The sequence below is a fragment of the Triticum urartu genome, chromosome 4A (assembly GCF_056163025.1).
Source record: "Triticum urartu cultivar PI428250 chromosome 4A, HENAU_Tu73, whole genome shotgun sequence".
NCBI classification, from domain to species: Eukaryota; Viridiplantae; Streptophyta; class Magnoliopsida; order Poales; family Poaceae; genus Triticum; species Triticum urartu.
In genome coordinates this window covers 297,340,849-297,351,908 of record NC_141876.1, presented here as the reverse complement: position 1 = coordinate 297,351,908, position 11,060 = coordinate 297,340,849, and the positions used below count along the sequence as shown (strand labels likewise).

The 11,060-nt window shown below is 48.0% G+C and overlaps 1 long non-coding RNA gene across 1 annotated transcript; it reads left to right on the top strand.

The window, feature by feature from the left end:
* Positions 1–5,584: 5,584 nt before the first annotated feature.
* On the top strand, positions 5,585–8,721 carry LOC147975645 (uncharacterized). The gene is made up of 3 exons (XR_015600998.1): positions 5,585–5,992; positions 7,045–7,114; positions 8,410–8,721. It is a non-coding gene; the product is annotated as an uncharacterized LOC147975645 (long non-coding RNA).
* Positions 8,722–11,060: the final 2,339 nt, after the last annotated feature.

The following is an 11,060-nucleotide window of genomic DNA, read 5'->3' as shown; positions in this document are numbered from 1 at the left end:
GATTTAGACCGGCGTGCTGACCTCTCTGTTGGGCCTAGGTAGGGCTGCGACGTGTTGATCTTCCGAGGCCGGGCATGACCCAGAAAAGTGTGTCCGGCCAAATGGGATCGAGCGTGTTGGGTTATGTGGTGCACCCCTGCAGGGAAGTTAATCTATTCGAATAGCCGTGATCTTCGGTAACAGGACGACTTGGAGTTGTACCTTGATCTTATGACAACTAGAACCGGATACTTAATAAAACGCACCCTTCCAAGTGCCAGATACAACCGGTGGTTGCTCTCTCTCAGGGCGACGAGGGGAGGATCATCGGTTAGGGTCATGCTATGCGATGCTACTTGAAGGACTTCTGTCTACTCTCTTCTGCATGCTGCAAGACGGAGGCTGCCAGAAGCGTAGTCTTCGACAGGACTAGCTATCCCCCTCTTATTCCGGCATTCTGCAGTTCAGTCCACATATGATACCCTTATTCCATTTGATACCAATGCATACATATGTAGTGTAGCTCCTTGCTTGCGATTACTTTGGATGAGTACTCACGGTTGCTTTGCTCCCTCTTTCCCCCCTTTCTATACCCGATTGCTGCGACCAGACGTTGGATCCCAGGAGCCAGACGCCACCGTTGTTGACGACTACTACTACTCAGGAGGTGCCTACTACCACGTGCAACCCGCTGACGGCGACCAGGAGTAGTTTAGGTGGATCCCAGGTAGGAGGCCTACGCCTCTTTCAATATGTATCTCAGTTTGTGCTAGCCTTCTTAAGGCAAACTTGTTTAACTTATGTCTGTACTCAGATATTGTTGCTTCCGCTGACTTGTCTATGATCGAGCTCTTGTATTCGAGCCCTCGAGGCCCCTGGCTTGTAATATGATGCTTGTATGACTTATTTTATTTGTAGAGTTGTGTTGTGATATCTTCCAGTGAGTCCCTGATCTTGATCGTACACGTTTGCGTGTATGATTAGTGTACGATTGAATCGGGGGCATCACAAGTTGGTATCAGAGCCGACTGCCTGTAGGAATCCCCCTTCCACACTCTTTTGGCCGAAGTTGAGTCTAGTCATTGCAAAACTTTTACTAACATGGCTGTGCGGCTTACGGGCCCACGTTGCCATTGGGTGGTAGTAGGATCTTTTATTCCTTGACCTATACTCTGGGACTCTGACATCTCTTCTATTCGGGTTAAATGAATTTACTAAAACTCTAACATTAGGTTCTCGTAATTACTTTCTCCCGGAGAGCCCCTTCAGTCCAGATGATCGCTGGCTGCACCAGAATATTTTGAAGATACTCTCCGATGTTTCCCCGAGACCCTTGTGCCCTTCGCCGTTGCACTTCCATACCACCGATAAATCCCTATGGAAGGCTACATACACTTGTCGTCCATAACTTCATTTCCAGTTGTTGTTATTACAATATACACTGAAATACTTCGGATATTCTGAGGATCCTTTGTGTCTACTGTCTTGTGGCTCCTTTTCCTCATGAATACATGTATGAATAATTCCTCGCATTTGCCGGGGATTCGTTCATCTCCAGTTGTTCAGGTATTTCGCAAAATTCTTCGAAATGCCATTCGATCTTCCGAAATCCTCAGTAGCCTATTGCTCTTGATCTTCTTTACCTGCTTGCATAATGGTTAATTCCATATGTCAAGCAATATTCGTTAAAATCATTGTGATGAACATTCTGACCATATTGATTCAGCATGTGTGCGAATGCACGCAATCATCAGTTGATCCTTATAAATTATCTTTTCGGCTCGGATGTCTTCCCGAACATGAGCTGGTTTCGACCATTCAAATAGTTGTTGATTGTACCCCTAAAGCGACTCAACTTATCCAACCCTAATCAGAGTGTTGCTTCTGATCCCTTGATTTAAAAATCATAATTCCGTTGCATTTGAGCTTAAATTAGTTAGTTGTTTCTATGCTCTGATCTTCTTACCTTTTTCTTCCTCTGGTTGAGTACCGATGCTCACATTAGATCCCTTGTGGACCACCAGATCCTTTTTGGAATTTATTCGACATCGTCCTTCATATTCATTAAACATTGTGAGCTTTTCTTTGGATACATAATGCCTTTGGTAAATTGTATCCTCTGCTTTGTGAACCATGCTCTACTTTCGAACTTGTATTATTTACTCTGAAGTTTGTGGTATATGTTCCTAAGATGCCCTGATGGGTTGAACCTACGCCTTCCCTAATCCGTGTGAACCCGAAAGATTTCACGGGTCATACTTATCTGGTATTGCACCAGGTAAAACTTTCAACAACTAATGTCATTTTCAAAAAGCGAGAAGTGAGTGGAAGGTTATACATTGAAGAAGTGGGAGTCGACCTTGAACCTTGTGCTCATGCCCATGGACATGATGTATACCTTATCATGGAAGCTTCTCTTAAAATAATTATCCCCTTGTTATAAGTTCATCTTGTATCTGTGGACGTGGATCCGACCATGTTTCTCCTTGATTCCATTTCTCGTGCAAGTTTGAGCACTTGTCTTCTGAAGAGCAATACCCTAGTCCAACCTCTACTTTGATTGGTCATTGAGTATTACCCCCCTAGTATCTCGAGATTATCATGGAACTACAAAACTTCTTATGAGTTCTTCATCAAGTACTACATTCTCACTGATTCCCATTTTTCACGGACTCTGAGTTATTAAACACTCAAAGACACCGATAACTGAATCGAGTCCGCACCGCGATTAAACAACTCTTGGTAACCTTCATTACTTATGAGTTTGAAATCGATCACGTCATTCCTAGCCTGCTCGGCTATATCATTCTCGTGCCGATTTTAACTATGCTACCTGGTCCTTAAATCTCGGAGCACAACTTTCGACGATGAGCTAAGCTAACGTCGATCTTGCCCGTCATATCATTTCGTCTTGAACAGCAAGCTTGATTTCAAGTTTGTGTCGTACCCATGGTTCCAATAGCCATTCGCTTCATCATTCTTTGACTTGATGCCATCGTCGATCGATTACATCTTCATGAAATATCTTGACAAATGTGTCGTGATCATCATCAGCATTCTGAGCTCTTCCAGGCTATCAACTGAATTCATGATGAGAAATACCATCCTTGCCCTCAATGATTTGTGTTATCATTGACCACTTTATTGCCTTCCGTTCAACACAAACTTGTTCATGTTTTGTGTTATACCTTGAGATCCTTGCTATTCAGCATTTGTTCTTCTTTGCCTTGGAGTATTACCATCTTTTATGTTAAGAATGTCATGAGAATTTCACCACCTCTTAATAATTCTTGATATAGTAATACTTCTCGCCATCTTCGTTCATATCTTGGTCCCCGTGTGGTTTCTAACCAGGATACCAGCCATTTAACTATGGTGTGTGAAGTCAAAACTTCTAGCAACCCTATTGCTTGTAAGTTATTGGTCGATAGTTTCATTCTAAGTCAATTGCTTATTGAATCACCCTTCTAACATTGATCTTGCTACCTAAGTCCAGATTTCCGAGTGCACCTTTCAACCAATGATTAAATTGTGTATGTTTCCCTCGAGCATACATCATTATATCGTCTGATCTGACAAATGCTATCTCCTTGTTCACATAATTGTGGACATCTGTCTTTTTGAAATCTCAATGAATTGTCGCTGAGTTCATCAGCCACCTCCTCATCCCCTCCTTGGTTTAATGATGAACCCATGGTTCGGAACTTGTTTCCATAGTTTATTTCCCGAGGATCTTACAATGTCAGCTCGTCAATTGGTGTAGCATCTTTTCTTCTCAGACATCCTGAGTCCGAGCTATCCTAACACCAATCAGATCTGAATCTCGGTCAGATATGATGGTTGGAACATATTCCCAAGAGTTATAACATTGGTCCTTAACCCGATAAGGTGATGCCGTCCTAACACACCTGCCTGGAGGGCCTACTGTTATAGTTTCCTTTCTAGCAAGGTTAATCATTCTTCCATAAGTAAATTGTAAGACTTATTCTATGAGTTGTTCCTGATGGATCCCTTGTGTATCCAAAGTCTGACCTTTGCTTGCAGACCATGTCAATGCTATCCCGAGGCATGTCCGTGGTAATCCGCTTTTCAACAAGAACATTTGAAGTCCAATGCTAAATGTTTCTCGCTCAATTATCCAAACACCGTTGTATTGGTAATGTCATGGAATTTCTCTCCCCTACCTAAAGAGTTTTCTACATTATATCCTGTCATGGATATCGTGCTCTACTTGTCCTTGGGAAGGATATACCCTTGAAATATGTGTTTAAACACATTTTCCTTTCCATTGTCCTATTTAATCTGATAATCATGTTTTTCTCTCCATTGTTTGGTTTAACCTTTCTGGTGATCTATATGATCTAAGCAGTAATATTCTTCTGCCTATGTAAACACCTTGGTGTACAACCGTGTCAGTAAGACCTTGCTGCTTTTGTTGATAGCATTCCGGTAACCACCGATGGACGAGAACTTTGCCTATTGGTCCGCCTCGTTCAACGAGCAGGAAAATGGTTCTCTTCGTCCCTCGCCCTTGGTACCAATGGTTTTGCCGACATAATCGTTAGTCTATCCTCTGACATGCCCTGCTTACATGATCATGCAAGACGTCATCTCCCTTCCTACTTTTAACCCACACGGTGGGCCCATAACCCACAGTTCCACAGGATCGGAACCTGACTCTCCTGTACACCCTGTTGTCAAAGTTATTCCTCACGTTTGACTTCGTATGTAATTCACGGGCCACCTTCCTAGTGATCTATTCTAGTACCAGACGCAATACTTAATCCCATTGCCCTTAACCCCTTTCACCCCCTCCCCGTTTCAGGCAATGAATGATTGCCTACCCGCTTGAAGCTTCCTATTACACCTTACCTTGCTCTCGATGAATTTATTGAACTTTAACTCGACACATGACCCTATGTCACGTTCACTGAGATGGCCCCAGGTACCTATCTTGTTTTGAGCTCCGTCCTTCCTGAGTCTTTCCCCCTTACTCCACGCCTTAAATCTCGGGACGAGATTTCTTGTAGTGGAGGAGAATTGTGACGCCCGGATAATTAAGCTACAGTAATTCACTGCTAATGGTGCCACGTCATCATGACTACTATTGTTAAACCCGCATTGGTTCGAATTCGGTCCATATTCAAATTTAAATTAAAGTCAAAACCTTTAAAGTTTTCAAATGTCAGAACTAAAATGTTCATAATGTTGCAAATAATCACCAAGTAATTTTCATGGAAAAAACCAACGTTATTTGAATTAATGAAATGCCCCCAACCTTTTCAAAATAGAGCCGATATAGCAACTTTTAACTCATTTATATTTAAACCCAATCCTAATGAATTCAACAACCCTCAAACTTTTTGTGACAGTACTAGGCTTTTGCCTAGTATTTGTTCTGCTCAATCACACTTTTTTCAAAACTCATGTAGTGCAAGAAATAGTGCAAAACAGAAAAGGATAACATAAAACAAAACAAAAAAAGAAAAAAAATAAAAGCAAAGCCCCCCTCTTCGTGGGCCTAATGGCCCAACCGGCCACCCATGCCACCAGGAGGCCCATCCCGTCCCACCTTATCCCCGAGCAACCAAACCTAGCCCGCACCCACCACTCACCCCACTCCCCCCAAGTTCGTCCCTCCCTGATCCAGATCGGGATCGGGGGAAGGGACTGCATCGCTGCACGCGCCCGTCGCCTACTCCGGTGCCCACCGCGCCCTCTCCTCCCGCGGCCGCGCGGCCGCGCCACCGCCGCCGCGCCCGCGCCCGTGGATCCGCCACCTCCTGCCGTCCTCGCACCATCGCCTCGCAGGAGATCCTCCCATGGCCACCGCCTAGTTCTGCCGTGCCAAGTCGCCCCTCGCCGGAGATGGACGGATCCCGGAGGCCCCGTCGCGGGTCCGACCTCCCTCGCCTTCTCCCCCCTCGTCGGAGCCCCCCTCGTCACCGCCCCCGTCGTCGGAACGCATCTCCGGCCCCTCCCCGAGCTTACCGTTGCACATCTACAGGGCTTTGTGAGCCCTCTTCCCCTACCCCTCTCTCTCCCATCACCGGACCCGGCCGCGCCTCCGCGCGTGCGCCCGCGCCGCCGACCGTGTCGCCGCGCCGTTCCGCCGCCTGCACGCTGCTTCGCTCGCGCCGAGGCTCCATGGCCGCACCCCCTGGCCATCGGCCTCGCGCGTCCCCGCCAACGCAGCTTCCTGCTTCGTCCCTGGCCGCTGGAGCCCTGGCCGTTGCTCCGGCCGGCCTCGCCGTGCCCTTGCTTTGCCCAGTGGCCGCGTGCGCACGGCCCAGCCATGGCTGGCCGGCCACAGCCGCCGCCCCACCCTGGGTCACTGACCACAGGGGCCCCCGCCCTGGCCAGATGGGCCTATGACAGCCGGGGCCCGCCCCCTGAACGATAAATATTAATTAATTAATTAATTAATTAATTAACTTAATTAGTTTTGATTAATTAACCTAATTAACTAATTAACAAATTTACCTAATTAACTACTATTAATTATCAGAACAGTCAATGACACTAGGGACCCACTGGTTAATTTTACCGGTCAACGATGACTGGACTGTTGACTTTGACTGGTCCCACCAGTCAGCCTCTGTTGACTGGGCAGTTGACCAAGTCAACTGGGCCTACTGGTCAGCCACACAAGCTTCTGTGGGTACACTTATGTGTACCCATAGCAATTTAACATTTAATTTTTGAATTAAAACAAGTTAGAAAATTATTTAAAACTTTGAAAAATTATATAAAATAAACCGTAACTCGTATGGAAAAACTTTATACATGAAAGTTGCTCATAACAATGAGACGAATCCGGATACGCAACCCGTTCGTCCGTCGCACATCCCTAGCATAGCGAACAGGCAACTTTCCCACTCCGATTCATCTGTCCAAAAACGCGAAACACCGGGGATATTTTCCCGGATGTTTCCCCCCTTCACCGGTATCACCTCATGTTGCGTTAGGTCACCCCTAGCACCGCACATTGCCATGTTATGCTTTGTGTTGCTTTGTTTGCTCTGTTATTTATTGTGTTCCCCCTCCGTTACTTCTTTCCGGTAGACCCCGAGACCGCTGCCGGTACCCCCGATCAACTACGGTGTTGACGACCCCTTCTTGCCAGAGCAACCAGGCAAGCCCCCCCTTGATCACCAGATATCGCCTACTCTCCTCTATACTACTTGCATTAGAGTAGTGTAGCATGTTACTTCTTTCCGTTATCCTATCCTGATGCATAGCCTATCCTGCAATCCTAAATGCTTAGTATAGAATGCTAGTGTTCCATCAGTGGCCCTACGCTCTTGTCTGTCTGCCATGCTATACTACTGGGCCGTGATCACTCGGGAGGTGATCACGGGCATATGATATATACTAATACTGTTACATTACTTATGATACTGTTCGGAGACGGGGGCTGAAGCGGCAGGTGGCTCCATCCCGGTAGAGGTGGGCCTGGGTTCCCGACGGCCCCCGACTGTTACCTTGAGGCGGAGCGACAGGGCAGGTTGAGACCACCTAGGAGAGAGGTGGGCCTGGCCCTGGTCGGCGTTCGCGGATACTTAACACGCTTAACGAGATCTTGGTATTTGATCTGAGTCTGGCTACTGGCCTATATGCACTAACCATCTACGCGGGGACAGTTATGGCCACTCGACATCGTGGTATCAGCTGAAGCCTTCGTGACGTCAGTGACTGAGCGGCACGCGCCGGGTTGGACCGCGTAACGCAACTTCCTTTGTAATGGAGGTTGCTAGGTCTGCTCTCCGGCCGCGTTCGCAACATGCAGGTGTGCAAAGGGCAATGGGCCCAGACCCCTGCGCCATAGGATTTAGACCGGCGTGCTGACCTCTCTGTTGGGCCTAGGTAGGGCTGCGACGTGTTGATCTTCCGAGGCCGGGCATGACCCAGAAAAGTGTGTCCGGCCAAATGGGATCGAGCGTGTTGGGTTATGTGGTGCACCCTACAAGGAAGTTAATCTATTCGAATAGCCGTGATCTTAGGTAACAGGACGACTTGGAGTTGTACCTTTACCTTATGACAACTAGAACCGGATACTTAATAAAACGCACCCTTCCAAGTGCCAGATACAACCGGTGGTTGCTCTCTCACAGGGCGACGAGGGGAGGATCATCGGTTAGGGTTATGCTATGCGATGCTACTTGGAGGACTTCTGTCTACTCTCTTCTACATGCTGCAAGACGGAGGCTGCCAGAAGCGTAGTCTTCGACAGGACTAGCTATGCCCCTCTTATTACGGCATTCTGCAGTTCAGTCCACATATGATACCCTTATTCCATTTGATACCAATGCATACATATGTAGTGTAGCTCCTTGCTTGCGAGTACTTTGGATGAGTACTCACGGTTGCTTTGCTCCCTCTTTCCCCCCTTTCTATACCCGATTGCCGCGACCGGACGTTGGAGCCCAGGAGCCAGATGCCACCGTTGTTGACGACTACTACTACTCGGGAGGTGCCTACTACTACGTGCAGCCTGCTGACGGCGACCAGGAGTAGTTTAGGTGGATCCCAGGCAGGAGGCCTACGCCTCTTTCGATCTGTATCTCAGTTTGTGCTAGCCTTCTTACGGCAAACTTGTTTAACTTATGTCTGTACTCAGATATTGTTGCTTCCGCTGACTCGTGTATGATCGAGCTCTTGTATTCGAGCCCTCGAGGCCCCTGGCTTGTAATATGATGCTTGTATGACTTATTTTATTTGTAGAGTTGTGTTGTGATATCTTCCCGTGAGTCCCTGATCTTGATCGTACACGTTTGCATGTATGATTAGTGTACGATTGAATCGGGTGCGTCACACGGAAGAATTGCGCAGCGTCGGCAGCACTCTTTGGAAGATCCACAAAGGCATCTGGAGCAATCCATAGTCGAGTGAGCAAGACATACTTATGATTGCCGAATTTACTCTGTAAAAGAAAAGGCTTACCAACCGCTATTTGTTTGGCCTACTTGATCTCTTCGTGCGCCACTCGAGATTTGGCCCGCGCTTCCTCGGCCTCTTTAAGGGCCTTGGCAAGGTCAGCCACCTAGGCTTTATTCTTCTCCTCTAGGGAGTCACACTTATTGGCGGCGTCCTTGAGTGCTTGCTCCACTTCGGTCACCTGATCCTCGTATTGGCAGCGGACGACCTGCTCGGACTTCAGGTCCTCGGCCGCTTTATCAGCGGCCGCTTTGTTCACCCTTGCCTGCTCCTTGGCCTGGGCAAGTTCACCCCTAAGGGCCTCGACTGCAGCAGCACTGCCTACAATCATACACATAGCAACGCATGAGCTTTGACTCAAGATCAGCATATTAATACATGCATGAATGAAATATTTTGAAACATACCTTGGGCTTCATCAAATTTCTTGTTGATACGAACGAGATCCTCATCAGCCAGCCCCTGCTTATGCTTGAGCTCGAATACTTCGGCTGCCTGGGCGGTTGCCGCTAACAGTGAAGCATGTGTCTCAACATATAAAAGTACATTATCTCCTGCAAATATTATCGATCCTCTGTTCACCCTTTTTCAAAAGTCGACCAGAGTCTCAGGGGCTACTATCTGTACACATGCATCTTTTTCATATGAAAAGCGGTCAGGAATATTACATCACATACCTCGAAGCCCGTTAGCAGGCTAGTGACGGCCTCGTTCAGCCCGCTCTTGGCAGACTAAAACTTTTCAATCACCACACCCATCAGGGTGTGGTGCTCCTCCACGATGGAAGCATGTTGCAGTCCCTCCCTCCGTCGATGCCCATGGAATTTTGAGTGCGTAGTTATGTACGTGCGGTGTGAATGCCACCACTTGATCGGGACTAAGACGGAGGCCGGATTGCTAGTCGAGCTCCTGATGAGCCGAGCTGTCCTGCTGCAGGTTAGTTCGGATCCTCTTGACGGCATCCGTGGGCTCGGCAGCCGAATGAAGGTTCTGCTTGAGAAGGCCGCTCTGTGCTTCTGCTGCTAAGGCAGCTGTGTGCTCCTCTATACGGAGGGAGCGTTCCGTATTTCCATTTACTGTTATGACGCCACGTGGGCCGGGCATCTTGAGCTTGAGATAAGCATAGTGTGGCATAAATCGGGCAAATGCGGTTCGTCCGAGCAGCGCATGATAGCCGCTGCGAAGGGGGACGATATCGAAGATTAACTCCTTGCTTCGGAAGTTGTCCGGAGATCCGAAGACAACCTTTAGTGTGATTGAGCCCGTGCAGCGGGCCTCTACGCCCGGTATGACTCCTTTGAAGGTAGTCTTTGTGGGTTTGATCCGTGATGGATGAATGCCCATTTTGCGCACTGTATCCTGATAGAGCAAGTTGAGGCTGCTGCCACCGTCCATCAGGACTCGCGTCAGGTGGAACCCATCAATTATTGGGTCTAGGACTAGGACGGCTGATCCGCCATGCCAGATACTGGTCGGATGATCCTGACGATCAAAAGTGATCGGGCATGATGACCATGGGTTGAATTTTGGGGCGATTGGCTCTATCGCATAAACTTCCCTTAGTGCGCGCTTGCGCTCCCTTTTGGGGATGTGTGCAGCATATATCATGTTCACTGTTTTGACTTGAGGGGGGAACTTCTTCTGCCCCCCTGAGTTCGGTTCCCGGGGCTCTTCGTCATCGTCCTCACTTTGCGATCCCTTTTCCTTGTTCTCGGCGTTTAACTTGCCGGCCTGTTTGAAGACCCAACAATCCATGTTGGTATGATTGGCTGGTTTTTCTGGGGTGCCATGTATCTGGCACGGACGATCAAGTATGCGGTCCAGGATGGATGGTCCCTGACTATTTCTTTTATACGGCTTCTTTCACTGACCGGACTTTGAGCCGCTGAATCCGTCATTAACTGTAGTATCATCGGTGTTATCACCAGTGCTTCGGCGCTTGTGTCTGTTACGTCGGAGCTTGCCGTTGCTGTTTTTGACCTCGGAGGGGCCCGCCTCGCTGGCTGTGTTTTTGCTATGAGCCAGCCAACTGTCCTCACCCGCGCAAAATAGGGTCATCAGTGCCGTGAGGGCTGCCATAGATTTGGGCTTTTCTTGGCCGAGATGGTGGGCAAGCCATTCGTCACGGATGCTATGTTTAAAGG